Source organism: Mytilus trossulus, chromosome 14 (genome assembly GCF_036588685.1).
Source record: "Mytilus trossulus isolate FHL-02 chromosome 14, PNRI_Mtr1.1.1.hap1, whole genome shotgun sequence".
In the NCBI taxonomy this organism is placed as follows: Eukaryota; Metazoa; Mollusca; class Bivalvia; order Mytilida; family Mytilidae; genus Mytilus; species Mytilus trossulus.
The window spans coordinates 10,895,975-10,920,744 of record NC_086386.1 but is presented as its reverse complement, the minus strand read 5'-3'; positions in this window follow the sequence as shown (position 1 = coordinate 10,920,744).

The following is a 24,770-nucleotide window of genomic DNA, read 5'->3' as shown; positions in this document are numbered from 1 at the left end:
CTGAAACTTTATATTCTGAGGTTGGCTGGGAATCTCTTTTTGAAAGAAGAAGGAGAAGAAAATTACAGATGTTTTATAACATGAACCAAAAGCATGCACCAGAATATTTATGTAATCTTGTACCTCCTTGTGTACAAAGTACAACCAACTACCCGTTGCGAAATGGTCATGATATTATTGTTCCATTTTGTAGACTTTCCCTTACTACTGAATCGTTCATTCCCTCTACTATCCGTGAATGGAATAAACTTGATCCAAAAATTCGCAGTGTCGACTCTATTTCTAAATTTAAGAAAGAATTAAAAAACGATAGTCTAGTATGTAAAATTGAAACGTTTTATTTGTACGGCCCAAGGAAATTAAATATTATCTTAACGCAATTGCGATGTTCCGCTTCATCCTTAAACAATGACCTATTTAGAGCTAATATTATAAATGATCCTTCTTGTCATTGTGGGTCCGATATTGAGGATGTCTACCATTACTTCTTCGTTTGCCCAAAGTACACATTATGTAGGAAAAACTTATTCGATAACCTTAACTGGCTATCTGAAAACTCTGTTTTAGATACAAAACTATTAATTTGCGGACACTTGGAACTTTCGAACGAACAAAATATTCAAATTTTCAAACATGTTCAGAATTACATAAAAATGTCAAACAGATTTTTTATGCCTTGATAGAGCGTTATTATTGCTGACACAGGACGTCATCGTTGTCATCAATCCACAAGTCATCATCACAGAAGTATACGATTTTTCAAACTTTCTTTTTCCTTTTTTACTTTGTCTCCTCTTTGTTCACCTATGAAAGCTAGTATTATATTGTATAAACTGTTTGTTTTATATGCATGTCCATTATATTATACTGTTATTATAACTTTATATTGTATTATGGAGAAGACTTCATAAGTATGATTTACTTGTGTCTAATCCATTTTGCTTTAATTCAGCAAATAAAATATGTTTAAACTAAACTACAGTAACTGCATGATAGAAATGACCAAGTATACTCACAGAGCTAGGGTCATTTTCGCACCTGATATATAAAACATTGTGGGTAGTCTATTCTTTAAAGCTTCACATACACCCAAGTACATATCAATAGAAGTCCTAAGTCAGGAACCAGGAGTCGATTTCCCAAATAAACTTACGACTAAGATTAATCGTAAGTATACTGAATTGCTCACGACTTACGATCAAATTACTTAATTTTGATAACGTAAGTCTCAGAATACAAAATATATATGGTATCGAAATAGTTAAGTCTTCGTACGCAATGTTCATTTTATTACGAACTTACAATTCTAATTCATTGATATAGTAAAAAAAAGAGTCAGATTGGTTTTTTAAAATCATAGCTGCATTTCTCTGCGATTTTAAATAACTCTCAACAAGGTTCTTATTTTGAGCCTTCGGGATAAACAAATAAAAGACAATTAGCCGAATTATTAATCCCAGAATGATAAGGATAGTACAGATTCAATACAATTGTTCATTAACAAGTATTAGCCATACAAGGTTTACCCCATATGCATCGAAATTTCCAAAAAATGTATGATTCAGTATTTGATTGCTATTAATAAAAAACACGTTGTAAATGGGTATTATAAATGAAAATATGCTGATTAGCTGGATGTATTCACGTGGTAATTATTATAACCACAACTATGTAGTGACCTCAGTTAATATCATAAAGACTTTCATGTTTAAAATACATATACCCCGAAGGACGGACGTATGTATGGAATGTTCTATAAGCTAAAATTAACTTTATTATACTATTCACACGTTATTTACTTTGTGCTATGAAATACTTCAGGATTATATATGGATTAATAAACATTCCTTCTGACGAAAAAACAATAGAAAAAAAACCGAGATTTTTTTTAATAAAGGCGTTCATATCCAACCGTTTTCACTTCAGACGACGAATCCCTCTAGCAATCTTATATTGAGAAAAATCAAGTTTGTTTTAACACGATCAGCACTTTCTAGCAAGCCAACACACAATAAAATTTTAAGATAAACTCTTGGCATCATTTGGCGATCAGAAACGAAAAGACACAAAATCCCTTTTTATATAACATTTTCGACTTGTATTGGGCGAATGTACGGCGAGTGTATAAAAAGTTACGGTTGTTTTGGTGGTTGTTATATTACCTTTAGAACTTTATATTAACATGCCTCATCAGTTCCCAATAAACAATATCCCTTAAGAGTTTATAAATGTTACCCAGGGTTACGTTCAATATCGTAGCGGCTACGTAGTGCTACGTAGATTTTGACTATTGAACGTGTAGTTAAAGACTAGTTGTTACATAGATATTGATAGCAGCTACGTAGCCGCTGCTACGATATTGAACTCAACCCTGGTGATGGCTACGATCATCAATCCTCCAACAAGAGGCATCATCCGTTTGAATCAACCGGATGCATAAATACGCAGCCACATCCGGATAGAATGTTTCTGTTAAATCCGATGCATCCAATTGGCAGGAAGCACCTTTCGTACTCATCGTTTGATATTGACTTGCTTTGAATATGTTTACAGTATTTTGCACGTAAAGTTGTGCAACTACGAATAATCACTTATCTTTGGGCCAAAACAAGTCAGTCAATGGCGGTAACGTTGCCCCACTATTTTTTATTTCTTTCATTATTTTCAGGTATTTCAAATTTATCTCTTTATGTTCCTTTTAGAGAACTTATAGTTTCAGACCGGTTTGTATTTATTATTTCTATCTGAACGTAAATATCCGTGTTTTTGCTATTGACTTTAAATGACATTCCGCCTGTTTACATGTACTGTATGTATGACCTAGTGTCCTTTCAGTACGATGACCAGAGTGACCACAGACTGTGAATGTCCGGGTCATCAGTACACCTATCATTATTTTATTTAATGGTGCATTTCAGAAAGGTAAATAATAACGGTGTATGTACAAAAATTGGAAAAATGCCGAATAGAAAAATGTGAAAAATCGGCGAATTATTGTCTTTTTAAAATAATGAGTCAGATTTATGTGACTTTAAATGAGTTATGCCTTTTTTTACTTAATATGTTGCTTTATTTGTTAAATGTTACAAAGTTTGTGATTTTTAAACTCCTTGTTCGATCATTCCTTGTATATTAACATACCGTGTTGAAGTCTAAATATTTTTTTATAAATGGATAAAAATAATGCATTTTTCCTAAATATGCAGACGTCTAGCGGGGCGTAGATTTATTCTCTTTTCTAAAACAAATAATTATGGGTTTTCTTTACTTGTTCAGCCAGTAATTATATGACGGTGAATTATAACTATGGGATTTTTTTCATTACCTTACATTACTTATACACAGAAACCACCCAAGTCTAGTTATTCGATTTTGGCCTACGTCCATTCACAGTATTACCAGTAACGTTAATGGGAAACTATTGTTAAACACATCCCTCGTATCGACTATGAATTTAAAGATGAGATAGTTCCTTCTCGTTGTTAATGGTAACATATAAATATGTTCGTTTTAACAGTATAAAATTTTAAGAAAGTGAAATATCGAATGTTTCCTTTTAAAAAAAATGATTGAAAAAGCTTGAGAAATACGACGAAATGTTTACCAATAGGGTAAATAATATACAGCAGTCGGTAAAAAAAGAAAAGAGAAGCTTTTTTTTGTTAAAAGAACACGCGAATGGCTATTGACATTTTGACATAAAGTTGAGAATGGAAAGAAGGAAATGACGCAAAGAAACAGCAACTCGACCAAAGAGCAGACATTTTTAGAATAAATTTCTACTTGAATTAGTAAGCCACACAACAAGGCATCAACTTCATTTATAGAAAAAATAAAATCGACGTTTCAGTTAGTTCAGCATCACTTATTATAACAGGGATTTCAATAAGTGTGAGTTCGGTTGATGGATGTGTCAGTAAGTACGGCCAAGAGGAGTCCAAGATGGCAATTAATTAACTTAATATGTCTGTTAGTTCTGTTGATGTGTCATTGAGTTAACTTAATATGTCTGTCAGTTCAGTTGATGCGTTTTTTGTACGGTCAAGATGTCAAATGAATTGACTTAATGTGTATGTCAGTTCAGTTGATGTGTCATTGAATTAACTTAATGTGTCTGTCAGTTCAGTTGATTTGTCATTGAATTAACTTAATGTGTCTGTCAGTTCAGTTGATTTGTCATTGAATTAACTTAATGTGTCTGTCAGTTCAGTTGATTTGTCATTGAATTAACTTAATGTGTCTGTCAGTTCAGTTAATTTGTCATTGAATTGATTTATCAAGGTCTGTCAGTTCAATTGATTTGTCATTTAATTAACTTAATGTGTCTGTCAGTTCAGTTGATTTGTCATTGAATTGATTTAACAAGGTCTGTCAGTTCAGTTGATGTGTTAGTTAGTACAGTCAATATGTCAATAAATTGACTTAATGTATCTGTCAGTTCACTTAATTTGTCATTGAATTGATTTTAAAATGGCTCAGTTCAATTGATGTTAGTACGATCAAGATGTCGAATGAATTGACTTAATGTGTCTGTCAGTTAAGTCGGTGTGTCATTGAATTGAATTAATGTGTCTATCAGTTCAGTTGATGTGTCATTGAATTGACTTAATTTGTTTGTCAGTTCAGTTGATGCGTCATTGAAATGATTTAACAAGGTATTTCAGTTCAGTTGATGTGTATGGTAGTACTATCAAGATATCAATCAATTGACTTAATGTGTCTGTCAGTTCATGTGATGTGTTTGTAGTACGATCAATGTGTCATTGAATTGACTTGATGTGTCTGTCAGTTCAGTAAGTGTGTGTGAGTGTCAGTTCAGTTAATGCGTCTGTCAGTTTATTTGATGTGTTTGTTAGAACGGTCAGTTTGACAAATGAATTGACTTAATGTGTCTGTCAGTTCTGTTGATGGGTCATTGAATTAATTGATGTGTCTGTTAGTTCGGTCAAGATTTCAGTGAATTGACTTAATGTGTCAGCGAGTTCAGTTTGTGTGTCAGTAAATTGACTGAATATGTCTGAAGGTTTAGGTTAAAATTTCAGTGAACTCTTTAAAGATGTCAATTTTATTTAACAAGTATTTGAATTTACTGAATGTGTTAGTGAATTCATTTAGTGTGTCAATGATGTCGCTTCATGTGTCCGTGGTTTCACTAAATAGGTAAGCAGATTTACCTAATGTATGAGTGAATTCATTAAACAGAATAACATTTTAAGAACACCAATACACCATGGTGTCGATTTTACTATATAAATTGAATCAATGAGTCTGTAGGTTTAAATAATGTGTCAACGAACTCTTTATATTAGTAAATTATAATTTATTATAATTGTAAATTTTATATTACTCAAAACAACTGTGCTGAACAAGGCAGGAAAGCTATGTTTAGTATGAGGAAAAAGGCATTATCCTTATACCTGAACACTGTTACTTCTATAAGTTTATTTGACACTTATGTATGTAGTATTTTAATGTATGGTTGTGAAGTTTGGGGTGTTCATAGAGCACCAAATGTAGAAAAAGTTCATTTGGACTATTGTAAAACATTACTAGGTGTCAAGAGATCCACTTCTAATGTAATGGTATATTATGAATTAGGAAGATTTCCATTGTTAAATGAGCGAAATTTTAGGATGCTCAAATTATGGACTAAAATTCACGGTAGTGAAAATTGTATTATAAAGTCTTGGTACAAAGAACTAGTAGCAAATAGCAATAAATGTAAAAACTGGGCCACTTGTATTAAAACAATTTTATATGATCTTGGTATGAATTATTATTGGGACAACCAATGGGTACTTTGTTTGGATAGTTCATTTTTACAATTAACCAAACAACGAATATATGATCAAGCTAAACAAGAGTTGCATTTTACGCTTGAAACATCACCAAAGTGTAGATTATATAAGTTTATTGTGTCAAATGTAGAATTACAATTTTATTTACAAAAATGTATTCCTGCAATAGCTCGTAAATGGATAGCGAGAATTCGCCTGTCCTCACATAATCTATGCATTGAAACTGGTCGTTTTTATGGAATAAGTATAAATAGTAGAATGTGTATTGTGTGTGATAAAAATGTAGTGGAGGATGAATTTCATTTTATTTTACAATGTACAAATTATAATGATATTCGTAAAAAGTTTATCAAGAAATATTATTGGACTAGACCGTCAACTTATAAATTAGTACAATTGCTCTCTGTTGAAAACACTAAGGAACTTTGTTATTTAGGAAAGTACTAACTCTATGCGTTTAAGTGCAGGAATAATATTTAAGATCTATATGTTTATTATATGTAGTCTGAAACTCACAAACTGTATAATATGAAACTGATATTTCTGACGTTTGTTATTTATGTGTATGTTAACGCTATACAACTTGTAAATTGTATATTTATGCATATTATACTGATAAACTGTATTGTTTAAAGTAAATAAAGAATTGGAATTGGAATATGTGTCGAATTAATTAATTATGCATTCGAATTTACTGCATGTGTCAGTGCATTCAATTAATGTGGCAGTGATGTCGCTTCAATCACTGAATAGGAAAATTAATAAACCTTATGTGTGAGTGCATTCATTAAAATGTGTTTAAACATTTGTTTAATGCGTCAATGAATTCACTTAATGTGTCAGTGAGATAACAGAATATTTCAATGAATTCACTAAATGTGTCAGTGAGATAACTTAATATTTCAATGAATTCACTCAATGTGTCATTTAGATTACTTATAATGTCAGTTGATTCATTTTATATGTCAGTGTGATCACTAGATATTTCAATGAATTCGCTTATTGTGCCAGTAAGATTACTTAATATGACAGTGGATAACTAAATATTTCAATGGATTCGCTTATTGTGTCAGTAAGATTACTTGATATGTCAGTGAGATAACTAAATATTTCAATGAATTCACAAAACGTGTCAGTATTTAAGATAACTAAATATTTCAATGAATTCACTTAATGTGTCAGTGAAATTACTAATTTATCAGTTGATTCATTTAATGTGTCAGTGTGATTATAGTGTGATTACTAAATATATAGATGCATTCAGTTAATTTGCCAGTTAGATAACTTATATGTCAGTTAATAGAGTCAACTAAATGTATAGGAATCATTTAGTTTTCGTATAAACAATACAATTTTCCCTCAAAATCTGTAACTGTGTCCGTCATTATTTTATTCTGTTTAAATTCCCACCCCATATATAACCAGATTTGGCTTTACTGATTAATACATGGATTAATGATTAGGAAAAGAAATAACTTTCTTGTTGTAAGTACAAATTTTAATGAAATCTTATTAACGAAATCATAATTCTAATTTAATTAAAACTCGAGTTAATTTCACAACACTTCATCTTTAGTAAATCAACTAAACGTTCTGATTTTCCCTCGAAGTCAGGATTAGGTTTAAAAGCAACACTAATTTAAAATGCTCGATCATAATTTTTTGACTCAGGATCCATGTAACAACTAAAATATTTTAAAACCAAACTTTTTTTTCTATTTTCTCGAGAAATGTGGAACTTAAGATGTCTTTTAGTTGAACCGGGTCGATTGTAGGTGTTTTTATTGACATAAACCTCTTTTCTCTTTTATTTGCTTGAATGAATTATTGCACACTATTTTTTTTAAATGAGACAAACATTTGGTAGAAGTCAAGTTTGGAAAAGCAACATTAAATTCTGATAACGCCTATAAAATAACAACACTTGGTTCGGACGGACATAAACAATTTATTTGGCTGATTTCATGCGAGTCTGAAAATGATAATATGTCAGTGTCAAGATTTATAAGTACTTAGATATAGGAAGATGCGGTGTAAGTACCAATGAGACAACTCATCATCCAAATAACAATTTATAAAAGTAAACCATTACGGCCTTCAACACGGAGCCTTAGCTCACACTAAACAACAAGCTATCCAGGCCCCCAAAATTACAAATGTAAAACCATTCAAACGGAAAAACAACGGTCTAATATATATAAAAAACGAGAAACGAGAAACACGTATAAATTATGAACTTGTTTTGAAATAAGAGAAAATTTGCATTCCAAAAATTAAATATGTATGTATACGAAGAAGTGTTTTCAAACACTATCTAGAATGAAGTATAGTTATTTTATCATTTATATTTTATGTAAAAAGTAAAATCACAAAAAATACTGCACTCTGAGGAAAATTCAAAACGGAAAGTCCCCAATCAAATGACAAAATCAATAACTGAAGCACATCAAATATATATATGTCATATTCCTGACTTGAAGAGATTGAACAACAGTGCCATATTGGAACAGAGATGGAAATATAACACCTGGTTCGGACAAATGATTTATCCAAAGTCGGCATGCTACATAACAACAATATATAAACATCTTTTAGCTTTATAACTGACGAAGTAACAGTAGGGAACATGACGTTCAGACTACTTACCTCGAAGGTTTCAATTTTCAGTAACATACCCATTGTTTGAGCACTCAACATATTTCTAGTTTAAAATGTATATACATTTTCAACGGTAAAGTGTTTGAAAGTTTAATAGAAAGCTTTTCAGATTTAAGTAAATGTGATTAATTTTAATTGACTGAAATACGGTTTTTAACTTTTTTGGTACATTCAAATAATCTTTAAGCGAATAACTCTATATAAACACTTAAATAAAGTGAAAATCATTTTAAATATTGAATCCACTTTCTACTTATAATGGCCGATATGTAAATATTGGACATTTCTTTCATTGTCTGTACATCCATGTAGGTAAAGAGATTACCATACAACTAAATATCATGTTCAAATATCTAACAGGTTTCGGGTTTCCTTTGATATGTGCCGAAACAGCTACCCCATAATAACAAAATAACTTAACCATTTCATCAATATATATAATGATATAAGTTAGTTTGCACATGGCTATAAGGCATTTACATTATAATATTAACTTGTGCCCTAAAATATTTAATTGCACCGATTTTTTATTAATGTATTAAGGTCTAACAAGACGTGTTGACACGAGCCTTAACATGTAAACAGTAATGTTAACATTTTATTATCTGTTTGTGAATTATAAATGAAAAAAAACCTAAAACGGTTTACTTATATTAAGAAAATGGTTTAATAGCAAATAGTATAAAGTTCATAGAACACAAAAATGACATCTAGAAGATTTTAATGCAAAATAAAAGCCACTACTAACAGCGTTGTGAACAAACTGTATTACCACGCTAAGAATACAGTGGGTGAACTAAACAAAAGAAACATCTGAAATTTTATAATTGCGTAAAGCCTAAAAACTTAAAATGTCAATGTTTTGTAAGGGTCCGTATCGCTAAGTCTGTAGTTTTCCGTGTATCGTTTTTTGAAATAATTATTGTTTGTATTTAGTCGTTTTAGTTGTAAGTTTTTCTTTGACTTGTGTGTTTTGGACGTTTTTCGTTTCAATTCTGTAAAATTCGTGCATACGGTTTTTCAATAGTAACTGCAAATCTTTAAATTTCTATTTTCTCTGCTTCGGCACATGTGCAGCAACACTGCTGATGGAGGGTGCAATGTTGGTCGAACCCACATCTGTTTCGGCACATGTGCAGCAACACGGCTAATCGAGGGTGAGATTTGGGTCGAATCCACATCTGTTTCGGCACATGTGCAGCAACACTGCTGATGGAGAGTGCCATGTTGGTCGAATCCACATCTGTTTCGGCACATGTGTTGCAACACTGCTGTTTCAGGGTGCCATGTTGGTCGAATCCACATCTTCAGGTTCATTAAAATGTCAAACCATTGCAACGTAATTTTAAAGGATTTAGCCGTGGCAGGTTTCGGAATTTCTGTTGACTACGATACAGGGTAAAATATTTTGACCTATTTCACTCATTCTTGTTTTTATACGAGACTGCAAGATCAGAGTAAATACTTTGCTCTGACGAAGTCTGTTTTAACATACAGTGTAACATCAGTAACAACTTACTTGTCAATTAGCCAATGACCACTCAACAACATACCTCACAACGTACCTCACAACGTACGTACAAAGGAGGAAATATGTTCGTCTGATGTCCTACAATGTAGATACATTATTATACTTGTCTAAATATACACTATCAATGCAGGTGGTCACGTAAAAAGGTTAAATGTGGATAAAAAGGGATGTATGTTATAAGCATCACCAAACCAAGGAGTTCATAACCTCCTAGACCAAATCAAGGACACACAAATTAAAGACATTTAGAGGTCAATAAAATGTACTATGTAATATGACTTAATTATTTATCACATATAGTACCATGACATTATTAGGTAAACATCAGTGCTATTATAAGATTAATCCAGATGCTTCTAATCTTTGCCACATTTCTAGATGAAGATAGTTATATTTTTAACTTCAACCTTTTCCATCTATCAGTGTTATATCATTATAACTTTTTTTGTAAATTGCTGTTATGATGTTTATACGTAGAAAGTGTTTGAAAATCGTGGCTCGTCATCACGAAGTCATCAGAATTACCAATATATGTCGCTAATGTCAAACAGATAAATAAATTATAAATGCAATAAGATGTTATAATGCCCCCTTTCGCCAGTTAAACTTCATTGGCGTTCGTCGAATCCTCTTTTGACAGCTGCTGCTATTTATAGATACTAATTCTCAAAATATGAAAGAAATTGTCATTTGTCTAAAGAACACTTTACAAGAATGATTCGTAGCGAGATGAAATGCCCGCAACAAAAGCATTGTATATGTCAATGCGTCAGTCTTCCCTTAATATCCCTACTTTAGTGCCCCTTCTAAAATACCGAGTGGTCATCATTGTTCATCTTAATTGATCAGTATTACTAATTTGCAGATGTTAAGTGATACTCTCAATGTATTCCTGCTTCCTGCACCAACAAAAAGCCAGTCGCCATGCTATTACCCGTAATTCTGAAAGAAGTGCTTACACGCCATCATGGATCAAATTATTTTATCAGAATTTCGAAACGGAACAGAAACATTGAAGAAGAAGTTGGTAAAATCTGACGACATAAGTACTGAAGTTGGCATTGACTATTATCCTTGACATATATAAGGTAGACAGCACGCTTCATCTATTCTATTTAATTCATCTCCATTCATAACGGAATGTCTAAGGTTAAAAATAACATATTCAAATCAATAAAAAAATGTAAAAAAATAATTAAAAATATTGTAGAGAAATAACTTAAAGGCTTATACGGTATATCATGTGTATGTCAAACTACTGTGTAGGTCCATAAGGTTAAAGTTAGTGTTACACCTACGATAAGAATAAGTTTAATACCTACAGTCGTAAACTGACCTTGAAATAACATGAGAAAATATTCAGAAGTGCAATAATAATTAAAAACAGATTATTTATATTCTAAAATTAAAAATGTTCCAATCAGCAAATAGTTCGTTGAGAATGTTAGCTGTGATACCCCTCAAGCTAAAAAGTCAATAGAAGGTGTTCAAATTTTAAACATTGTCTGCATGTTTTAAATGACTTTCACATTTTTATTAAAGTAAATACAGATAATAAAATCACTTTCAAGTGTTATAGATCATATAAGATTAAATATATTAATAATAAGCCCTAATAACACTTTTCACTAATAACATTAAAGTTTGCCGAAAGTCATTTTGGTAAACCGACTCGCCTAATGTCTAATCTATACTTAATATTAACCTTATTAAAAGTATTCCAGACATTATAAAATGAACTATAAGAGTTAAAGGTTTTATACCCCTATTAATATTTACATAATTTTGCTATTTCACAAGTATTGTAGATAGTCAGACCTAACATACGATTGATGAAGGTACAGTTGTGTTAAAAGTTAGAATGGCAAATACAAAATACATTTTTCGAGCTAAACAAAGTAAGCGTATCCTTCTAATACATTATTTGCTGAATGAAATTAATGTTTCAAATTAGTAGTCTTCGAAATGCTAACAAAATAATATTATATATATATCTATTATATTATTTTCGAGTAGTTCATGCTGACGGTTGTCGAAAAAAATACCGACTCTCTCTTTATATAAATAAATATCCATTTCTCAATTTTGTTCAGTCTCGAAAAAGGGTAAGACACTATAAATGATCAATGGTTGACAAATTTGGTGTTGTCACAGGGTTATGGAAGTTACAAAACGTGATTCACATGTGGAGCAGGATCTGCTAAAATAAATGATAAATTCAAAGTTTAACAAAATGATATAGGCAGAGTTAAACTAAAACAGCATGTTTACACAATGTGTAAAGATGAAAGATATTGTCAGAGTAGAACAGAATGTTTACACAATGTGTAAAGATAAAGGATATTGTCAGAGTAAAACAGAACGTTTACACAATGTGTGAAGATAAAGGATATTGCCAGATACAGAATGCTTACACAATATGTAAAGATGAAAGATATTGTCAGAGTAAAACAGAATGTTTACACAATGTGTAAAGGTGGAAGATATTGTCAGAGTAAAACAGAATGTTTACACCATGTGTAAAGATGAAAGATATTGTCAGAGTAAAACAGAACGTTTACACCATGTGTAAAGATGAAAGATATTGTCGGAGTAAAACAGAACGTTTACACAATGTGTAAAGATGAAAGATATTGTCAGAGTAAAACAGAATGTTTACACAATGCGTAAAGATGAAAAATATTGTCAGAGTAAAACAGAATGTTTACACCATGTGTAAAGATGAAATATATTGTCAGAGTAAAACAGAACGTTAACACAATGTGTAAAGATGAAAGATATTGTCAGAGTAAAACAGAATGTTTACACAATGCGTAAAGATGAAAAATATTGTCAGAGTAAAACAGAATGTTTACACAATGGTTAAAGATAAACGATATTGTCAGAGTAAAACAGAACGTTTACACAATGTGTAAAGATAAAGGATATTGCCAGATACAGAATGATTACACAATGTGTAAAGATGAAAGATATTGTCAGAGTAAAACAGAATGTTCCACAATGTGTAAAGATGAAAGATATTGTCAGAGTAAAACAGAATGTTTACACAATGTGTAAAGATGAAAGATATTGTCAGAGTAAAACAGAATGAATACACAATGTGTAAAGATGAAAGATATTGTCAGAGTAAAACAGAACATTTACACAATTTGTAGAGATAAAGGATATTGCCAAATACAGAATGCTTACACAATGTGTAAATATGAAAGATACTGTCAGAGTAAAACAGAATGTTTACACAATGTGTAAAGATAAAAGATATTGTCAGAGTAAAACAGAATGTTTACACAATGTGTTAAGATAAAGTCTATTGTCAGAGTAAAACCGAATGTTTACACAATGTGTGAAGATAAAGGATATTGCCAGAGTAAAACAGAATGTTTACACAATGTGTAAAGATAAAGGATATTGCCAGAGTAAAACAGAATGTTTACACAATGTGTAAAGATGAAGGATATTGTCAGAGTAAAACAGAACGATTACACAATGTGTAAAGATGAAAGATATTGTCAGAGTAAAACAGAATGATTACACAATATTTAGATAAAGAATATTGTCAAAATAAAACAGAAAGCTTACACAATGTTCAAAGATAAAAGATAATGTAAAAGTGAAACAGAATCTTGATACAATGTGTGTGAATATAGAGGGTTTAGTCAAAGAACTTGAAAACAGAATCTGTCCACAATGTACAATGAGAAAGAAAGGATATAGTCAAAGAATCTTTACACAATGTGTTAAGAGAAATATGAAGCAACATTGTTATTCCTTGTATGCTATCAAACATGTACAGCATTGATTTACGTTTTCGCTTGCATTCACCTGATAGAGATAACATCAATATAATCTAAGATTTAAACAAATCATCGCCATTCATTTAAATACTGTTTTTTGAATATATTTTATGAAACAAGATTTGGTTCAGGTGCTGGAAGAAACAAGCCGCACAACCTTTGATCATGATATTAAAGAATGAAAGTCATCACTTGAACAGGTGATAATCTCACTGACATAGGTAAAATATGTTTAGAAACGTAATAAAAATTTAATTTATTACACAATTATTCTGAATATGTATACAGCCGAAGCCGCGATCAATGAATAGTAATAAGTTTTGGTATCCGCACGTGGCAAACTCTTTATTCCTTTCATTTCAATGTTTCCGAGTCACTGCTGCATTTAATACGTGTCGTATATTAAAGTCTCATTTTTATATCTACATTTCTAATATAAAAAATGATTAATATAAGTAAAAGAATCATTTGTTCCGTATTTATTCTTTAAAACCGTCCAACTAAAAATGTGTATTTAGACAAATAATTTGAAAAGAATTTGAATTTTCTAACAGAAGGGTATTAAAATAAGCTTTAGCCAATTTATGAAATGTAAGCCACGTTCCCTTTTGTGAAGGAATTTTTGATTAGTAGTACAGATCCGATGCCAAGTATCATGTTGGTTTATTGAAATGCGTTGAAGGATGTGCCATAAATATTGAATTAAGATAACCATTATACCTATTTTAATGGTCTTGTATTAAAAACTGACGTACTTTCTGCTAAGGTTAATCGCGAGCCCAGCACGCGCTCTTTTTCACAATGATAAATTAAATACATTATGTATCATTGAAACCATAAAATTACGCTGCGAATAGCGAATAAAACTCATACCACCTTGTATTTTAGAAGACATTGCCTTCAATAGAAAAGTCAAAATTAACCTTTGTTTGGAAATCAATATGCTTTTTTATTATTCTTGTGAATAGATCGGTCATCTGGTGCTAAAAACCAAAAACATATAACAGGCCACCCATTTCTTTTTGTCTGTGAAAGAGTATTGACCTCACCAAATCAACAAGATTATTCTTGAAGCTGCTAATTAAAATGGCAGGTTGAATTAGTTAGTTTTTTTGTGTTATTTTTTTAGCAAGTCCTCTCAGATATTTACCATTTATATATGTAGTACACATACTATAAGTTTTCTACAACATGGATGCGCGAGCCTATGATCTTGATAAAGACACCTTTTAATTTCAAAATAGCAGAACCGAAGTATGATTTGTAAATTGATGTAATGTTTAAGTATTTTAGTATTCAGTATAACAGTACTCCACTAGATACTATAACTTATATACTCATCAACCCTTTCCATATAATAAAAGGGTGTTTTAACTTCACACGAAGTAATAAAAGACCAATTTACATGTCCTTTCCACTAACATGTGAGTAGCCACATCTTTATGTTCGCTTCATTGGGTTTAACAAGCTATACATTAAAACTCCAGTAATCCTACAGCTTGGTAGATAATTGAGAAAGCACTTAACACTTCTAAACGATTTTAAAACAGTTTTGATGCTACATTTGACAGATATATACATTTTATGGAGGAAAATCATATTTATCATCTTTGACTCCTGTATTTCAAATCTAAAATTGTGCTTACAAACATAACACATTCTGATTATGAGAAAAGATGCATTACCATTAGGAATGGTTATTTTGACTTTATCAGTTTTTATTACACTGTATTATCCTCTTATTGTTTGAATAATTTTGTTCTCTAAAGCAAAAGCCACATGTCTTTTTAATAGATTTCTTAATATAATACAAGAGTTTTCAATATATCTTTAGAGAAAACAGAAAACAGATCAGTTTACCTAAACAGTAACAAACAAAGAAAAATGTTTGAGTTTTTCATTGTATAGTTGAAAGAAGTTTCCTCAAAGATATATTCATTGTAGTTGTATAACAACTTATTTGTTAATATGTATTGAAGTATTCAACTTGATTTAAAATAGTATGAGATTGTAACTCTTACTCTTTTTTACTAAGGAACATGGACATACAAAATCAGATGTTTTGTAAGAAAGTTTAGATCTTGCATGCCATTATTCTTCTTGTAGTATCAATATGAGTACTGGAGATAGTTTAATAAAGGCAACAATAGTGTACAGGTGTTCAAAAGTCATAAATCGATTTAGAAAAAAAACAATTCCGAGTTACAAACCAATATCGCAGGAAACGCATCAACTATAGGAGGAAAACAAAGGAACAACAGGAACACTGAAGTGCAACAAAGCCAAGCACCAACACACATATAAATGAACTATTTGATAACAAATGCCATATTAATGAATTTGCACAGGACATTTTGAAAAAGATGGTGGGTTGAACCTGGTTTAATCGCGAAACAAACCTCCCGCTTGATGACAATGTTAACAAAAAATCGCTAAAAAACTACATGATTGAAATACAGCACAAACACATGCCAGACATTCATAATGCACAAACAAATAATTTAAGCGAAATTCGAGTCTATAATTTTGAAATTAAAAATGTAATGAATGCAAATATCTAATGGTTGTATCAATTGTTTAATTATAATCATACTGTTACTAGTCTCAAATCTGCCTGGAAAACAGTGCTGCATTCAAAAAGCCCAAAATCTCTCCCATTTTGGCAACACATTAGGTTTTACACGATTACAGGATGACAAAATTAAAATAGACATATTATATAAGTTGTAGTATGAATAAAGAAAGGCAATAGTAGTATACCTCTTAATTAAATATGATAAAATATGATATATTGAATTGAACGATAATAATTTTTTTTAATGTTTTAAAGATTGTTCTTTGGATACTCAAAAAGAATTGTTTTCGACATTGTTCCGAGTAATCATATAACATATTCACCACCTTATACAACTATTTACTGATTTTTTGTAATGGAGGCGATCCTTTTATGTTATATTTTTAGGTACCTTTGGTCATATACCTCTTCAACTGTTTCAGTTCTTATACATCCTTGGCTGTCAAATTTTGGGGCTTTGAGCGTTCTTGATGAATAGATAAATGCAACAGTAGTAAACCGCTGTTTGAAAGTCATAATGTATATCCAGAAAAGAGCTTCAGATGCATTAAATTAAATAATTGTTGTTTTCGATTTTTTAGTACATCTAGCAGTTTTGCAACAAATCATCCGTTTTACTTACTTCATTTTTTTAATCTCCGAACTATAGATGTAAATAAATCTTTCCTCTATCTATATATAATTCATCGTACGTTTTTTTGTTTCAATATTTGAAAACCTTGAGTTTAAATGAATTGAAGACACCTGTTGTGTATTACCCTTGAACATCAGGTCATCTGCCAATCTTTCATCAAAGATTACATGTGATAGTTTTGTTTATAATTATTCGGTTAAATGTTTTACCATGGATTGAAAAAATAAGAGAATATCATTTGGAAATATATATAAAAAAACAACAACAAATTAAAGAAGTGTTTGATGGCACTATAGCCATCAGGAGAAACATAAAAAAAAACTATATAGAAAACACAAATATTGAGTAGAGCCGAGCGAAATACCACCGAAAACTCACATGTGATACAAAAATATTACCAGGTACTCTACAACTAGCGAATCTATCGTATTGTTTTAATCAAATGATAGTTCTTGTTGGAAAGACGTCAAACACTATCTGATTTACAGGTATATCAGTCAAACAATAAAAAAGATACGTTGTTCGAAAACAACTATTATAAAAAGAAATATACTCTCTCTGAAGAGTCGAGCGGTGACCCGAAGTTGATAATGTCTTTGTCATTTGGTTTCTTCTTATTTCTTTAATATTGATGATTCTGAACTTTCTGAAATAAAACCGACATTCAAATTGCATTTTCAAAACAGGCATTATCATCAGACCTAAGATGTAGGAGTAATTTTAACTGTTGTTGTTTTTTTGTTTTTTTACATCAAATGTATGCCATTGATGCAAATTTTATAAACACATGTATAAACACTTTTATAAAAAATATTGATGAATCATAAATTCTTTCCATTAAGTTTTTTGTATTTGTAAAATGACCCTATATATGAAACACAATCTTTGAGCTACTTTTTCATAGACCCGCAGAAAAAGTATTGACACCGACAAGGGTCGGATGCTTATGAACATAATCACGTCAGCAAGAATTTTCTGCGTCTAAAGTTTTTTTTCTGAACTAGTATTGATAATCAGTGATGGTGTAGTTTATCTTATCTATTTTTCATCTATGTATAAACGACGTTTTATGAGGTTTTCAAACTTTAAATACCATCAAGGCCTTGCTATATTGACTCTCTAATTTATATTTATGTAGCAAATTACCTACTCATTAGATAAAAGAAAACTGTAATAAGAATTCAAAGCCATCCACTTAAACGAAAACTTGTAAAAAAGCATAAAGTTATTTTTGATTCTGCACCGTGTGTCCATGTACTTTTATTTACGTCTAATTTGTGGTCTGTCAGTACTTCAAACGTTCCATTGCTACACTTAAAAACTGCATGCATGCAAAGTTGAAAATAAAATAAAAATGTATAGTTTGTTTAGTTTGCAGGTTGGTAGTACTTAAGTTAAGATCATCTTGCATTCCTCTGAAGCATTTGGTTTTGATTTTAGACGTTCATCATACAATCTTGTTTTCTTAAAATGTCCTGTACCAAGTCAGAAATATGACAGTTATTATCTAATAGTTCGTATCTATGTATGTTGCATTGTCGTTTGTTTTTGTTGCACTTCTGTTTCTGTGTTTTCGTTGTTTTTCTCTTATAGCTGATGTGTTTCCCTCGGTGTTAGTTTGTACCCCGGATTTGTTTTCTCTCAATCGATATATGACTTTTGAACAGCAGTATACAACGTTTTTCTTTATTTAGACCCACAGATGTTACCCCCGGGTTTTGGTGGGGTTCGTGTTGTGAAGTCCTTAGTTTTCTTTGTTGTGTCTTGTGTAATATTATTTGTCTGTTTGTCCTGTTCCTTTTTAGCCATGTCAGTTTATTTTCGATTTACGAGTTTGAATGTCCCTCTGGTAGTTTTCGCTCTTCTTTTGTTTTCGACTTATGTTTTGTATATCACTTTGGTATCTTTTATCGCTCTTTGAAATAATCTTTTACCACTTATCAGGTATAAGACCTAGTAACAGCTTACCTTATACGATTACGTACAAATGTCTAGCACCGGTTTACTTGTGTGGTTGTTTGCTGACCAATATGATTATTCCAGGACATATTGATCTGCTGATGTTCTGTCATAATGGTTTCCAAACTTGGGTTATCTTAACAAAGTGACATATGAAACTATATTTAAAGAGTTAAAATCACTTTATTTGGTAAATGAATGTATATCTCTAAATACATATAATATAATGGATAATTCTTGACTGTACCGAAAAAAGGTACAAATCATTAATATATCTCTACCATGTTACCTTGGGATTTTCATTTTGTTTAATATAAAATATTTTAACAGGCACTCAATGCAAGGGGACTCGGATGATTAAGCAAACGGTCAAGTTTGTCACGAAGGTTTAGCAGATGCTAAAGGCTCAATCGAATGTTTGAACATCTACTTAATGCACCATCTTGTGTTTGAGCAGATACTTAATGCTGACTATGTAAAAGCAAACGATCTAGATGGCCTCTAAGGTTATGGTGTACATACAAAATTTTGTCCTGATTTCTATGATGAGTTTATTTATCAGATGATCCAAACTGCAGGATGCTTGAGTTGATACAAAAGGCTGACTTAAAAAACTACATCATATGATCAACTTTGACTCGATGGTTTAGCAAATTTACCAGACAGTCGGAAGTTTAAACAAATGATGCAGGTGGATTTGGAAATTTATGGAATCACTCTAAGAGCCTAGGATATTATTTATATGCAGTTACCAAAGCAGTATTTCCAAGCTTCTTAGAATATTTAGGCAGTTAGCAAATAAGAAATTTAACCCGATGTTGTAGGCTGTCTCGAAGGATAACTAATGCTGCAGCCCTGTCGTGTTTAATGTCTCTTGTATGATCCACAGAAAATTAAAAGAAACTTTTAAAATTTAATTGCATCTTGCAGGAAGCAGACTGGTTCAATATGCAACAATTGTCGTTTGGTAGTTCAGGTTTAGAATGCGGACCTCACAGAAGGCATCGTGATTCGGAATCACTTCATACTAGGTTGTGAATTACATAATGTTTAAGTTATAGGATCTGGTAAATGTTAAGTGCGATTTACTTATTCAACTTTTCAATGAAAAACTGCAATAATATACATTAAAAAGGTGACAATAAAAATCAAAAAATAGTTTTCACAATTACACACATGTATCCAAAAAATCCTCCTCTAAAATAGACATAAATAATAAAGATAATATATAGTAACTATCATTTTCATTATTACCATTATTATAATGTTTACCTCGTTCGTGGTAACGTTTTTCAAAAGATTTTATGAATATCACTGTTCATTTCTTCTCTCTATAGTCGTAAGTAATTGTTTAATATATTTATTTGAAAATACCTGCAAACAATGCATTACATAAGTGACCTTGTTCTTAGATGTTTTGCAATTCAAACACAACCAAACACTTCAATAGTGATCGACTTTTTTACAGTATGAAAACTTATAAATTTTAAAACAGTTTGTATTTCAAGGACATCTAAATATAGATGTAAATAAAGGCGGGTAATGGTGTGGAACATATATTTAACAGGTACTTCCAAGTACCAATTGTCTAATGCATTTGATATTCATATTTTGCACACCATTAAATAATGATACATTTTAACGGGTAAAAAATGTTTGACCATTCAAAAATTTATTCAAATGAATGACTACCATTGACCTTGTAGCTGCGTTAAACATATTCCCAGGCCATACAGTGCTTTGTAGGCATGTCACTGCAGGATTTTCAGTGTTTGTTAATTAGACGTGTCCAAATGGTAGTATTTTTATTGCTAAATTTAGTGTTATGTCCAGGTGCTTTATAAATGATTGACATACCATTTGAACTGATCTGTTAAATTTATGGTCCCAAAGTATAAAGCATCAATAATGCAATTCATGATTCTGTTATAAAACCAGTAAATATGAAATAAAATCTTATTCTTTCAAGTTGCCTACGTCAACATTAAACCTCACATTAAAAATTATCTTTATTGATGAAACCGAAATATCGAATATCGTACAATTTTAGCTATCGTATCAACCAATCTAAGTGTCATTGAAATCTATCATGGTTACACGAACTTGGTCTTGTTCGTACACCAGGTCACGGTTCAGGTAACGCAGCCTCTAGCGCTAAGTGATATACTTTCACATGCGATCATTTTTATTTTGAATTTTTCGTGACATATCTCTGCATAGACCATGTATATTGTTATTCCACTTACACAACAACATTATATGTCAATATAGAATCTCCTTCGGTATAAGGAAAATAACACTTTGTACGCATCATATACGTCAGAGTCTCATTTCTGGATATATACTTTCATCAGGAACGCATAAACCTAATCATTTGAAAGCCAGTGATATATAAAAACGTAAAAATATCAGGATCTATATTTATATATATATCTAAATATAGGTATAAAAAGGGAATAAATCAGAAAAGCCAAAACCAACTTCGACTCTGGGAGTTGGGACTGTATATATCATACCAGGGGATGTGGATATGTTTTTCTGTTTATTGGATACATAACACAAGACTCGAAAAAAGAAAGTTACAAAACGGAAACAAGCACAAGATGTCCAATGAAATTCCTTTACAAGATTATTACATCAATTTTTTAAGCCATTAAACCTATCAAAATATGGTGTATAATTCTTCGCAATTTTATGCATATTTTCCAATTTAAAGTTTACTAGAATGTCTGCAATCAAATTATTTAAAAATACTGTTATAGAAGTTGCCCTTTTTTATACTTACATGTACAGGATTAACGTTTTAAAACCAAATGTATAATGATAAAGACAATTGTTAATACGTGATTTTGTTGATGAATGGAATCTTAATACATTTCACCTACTGAAGTAGTAACCCTAGTTTTAAAAAAAATATTGTCGAGACCTTGACGCACATTTTTAGACAAAAGTATGTTCCATCATGATATTTGACGTATAACAACATATTTCATTAATAACGAATTAAATGATTCTGTTACAATACATATGTGTATATATTTTCGAAATTGCTCGCACCGGAATTTTTATCACCTTATCATGACAAATATCGATGGGACAACCTTTTGTTATTTAAATCGCTGAGGTTCTAACAATACTTGTATTTTTGTCGATATAAGACGTGATTTTGAAAATCTGCATTTACCATTCTTACAGAAGAAACTTCATTCTAATTGGAGGCTTAAATATATAATATGGAATAGTAACCTGCTAACGGACTTGTTCTTGTATTATATGCAGCAGAAAGAATGCAAAATTTTCGGAAAGATTAGAAATATAACTTGCAGAAACCCTGTCTGATTTCACTTCATTTCTATTAACGAAAATAAATTAATGGTGCATTCGAATCGATTTTATATATTTGTATTCATCAGGAACACCTAAACACCAAATCTTTAATATCTAAAGACGAGATGAGCAATTTAACCAAAACGCACATAAACAGAATGTTAGTAGTTAAATTTATCTGATGTTGTTTCACTCAATAATTCCTCGATGCATTTATTATTTACTATGTACATTAATCGTTATCAGATAATCAGTATTTTCAGAATAATTTAATTTCTTTTTGAAACGATGTAGAATTTAAGATATATATTAAGTATGCATTATAGTTTGGTGCAGTTAAGTCAAACTTAAGAATAAAAGTACATAGCCGATTTAATATACACATGGAATATATTTCTGTCATGAAATGTTAGTCATGTATATTATGAACAATTATACTTATGAAGTAAACATTTTTAATTCAAAAACAAAACTTTTGATTAAACATATTAGCAACATTTCTTGAACCAACTGTGGGCTGAATGTCTTAAAGGAGACATTGAAATACGAACGACGGCACTGAGGGTATTACCATCCAAGCAATCAGAACAATTATATTGACATGCATTATCATTGATAAGTTCCCTTTCTGTGAAATATAAGTAACTGTTATAACAACATGTTGAATTATTCGAAACGCAAAGATTCCTTTCCCCCAGGAAAATTTAGCCCTAGTAGTATTTGACACAATTTTACAGAATTTTTTATTCTCTGAGTTATTGTTCAGCTTCGTTTTTTATTTGGTGTGTCAACTGTTATGTTTCGAGCACCTGTCTTGTGTAGACCAAACTCATAGCTGGTGTACACATAAGAAATACCAAACTCTGAGCAAAATCAAAAGCACAAACACACAGAAGGAATCAATAAAAACTCTTATTTTCCTGACTTGTAACAGGCATCTAATGCAGAAAATGGTAATAACTAACTAAAACTCTCACTTATATGATAGTCGCAATATGTATGCCTTGTATCTGTCGAGAGTTTTTAAATCATGATATTATCTGATTAGCATCATATAGCAAGAATAGTTACCTAAGTATAATATATATCTATATTTCAAATGTAAGCTTATTTTTTACAGTAATGGCAAACACGAAATTAGTCATTGTCATTTGTTTCCAATGACAGTAATTAAGGAATTTGTGCATCAACCACTATAAGATCTACAGCTTCTCATTGTATAATTGCAAATATCAGCTAGGTGTTTTAAGAGAAAGGAGGACTGATATCTGTTCGAACAATAGAAATTTATAAAGTATTATTTCTAATTGATAAACATTTGATTTGGAAAGAAATTTTGTAAACTCCGTCACTTCGTGCACCTTGTAATAACTAAAATAAAACCAACCAGGACTGATATGTGATCAGTTATTCGCCATTAAGAACCCTGTATATCTGGAAGTAACGCTGGTATAGGATTGGAAAACTGTTTTTAAGTCAAAGAACCATAAGGAAGTCAACAGTATTTGGAAATACTTTAATGTTTCCCTTGGTTTTAGTTTACAACCCGGATTTTTGTCTCGCTCAATCGATGTATGACTTTTGTACAGCAGTATACTAATGTTGCCTTTCTTTATATTTAGTATGGTTTATCAAGCAAAATGCAAAGCAATTAAGTAGACCAAGAAGAATGAAAGCCATTATGGTTTTAGTTTTCGTGGTATTTTTCATCGAAATTTTATGAGATATATAATCCATACGAAAGGAACATTGACTTGAGTTCATGATGACTTTTGACTCAGGTGTGCTAAACAAGAAGTATAAACATGGTGTTAGGTTTGCTAAATATATATAAATCTTGTTTTTAAGGTTTGTCAAATTCATATATCTATTGGGGTCTTGTTTGCTAAATACATGTGGCAAGTGGATACGCTATCAAAAATACATCAAAACTTACGCCTTGTCGACATAATGTAATTAGATATCCTGCATTTATGATGTGCAAAGATGAAGTCAGGTTAAATTCATACAAAGACACCGTCCTAAATTACTTACAGCTATCGTTTTGCATTAAACATATACCATGGCGTAAATAAGATACATAAAATACAATCCGAGCCAGAACTGACGAAGTCAAATTAACTTTACGTCATAAAGTCATGATAGTTACGTCACTACAAATTGACCTATCATTTGACATAGTTAAGGCGCACAACCTTGACTTCGCACTTGACACAACTACCGCGCAAAACCTTGACTTCTCATATTGACATAGTAACGAAAAAACAAAAATATTATTGCTTGAACTCAAATACTTTGATTAATACTTTTTTCCCAAAAAAATTTAATTTTTCAAAATCATTGTTTAATTACATGTCATTTGTCAAATTGACAAAATCCATCAAAGCCCATGTATTTCCTTATACTGATAAGAATATAAATGTGGTATTAAATATCTTATTAAAGTGCACACACTTTTGTTTATTGTTCATAAATCGCAATAATTTGTAAAGGA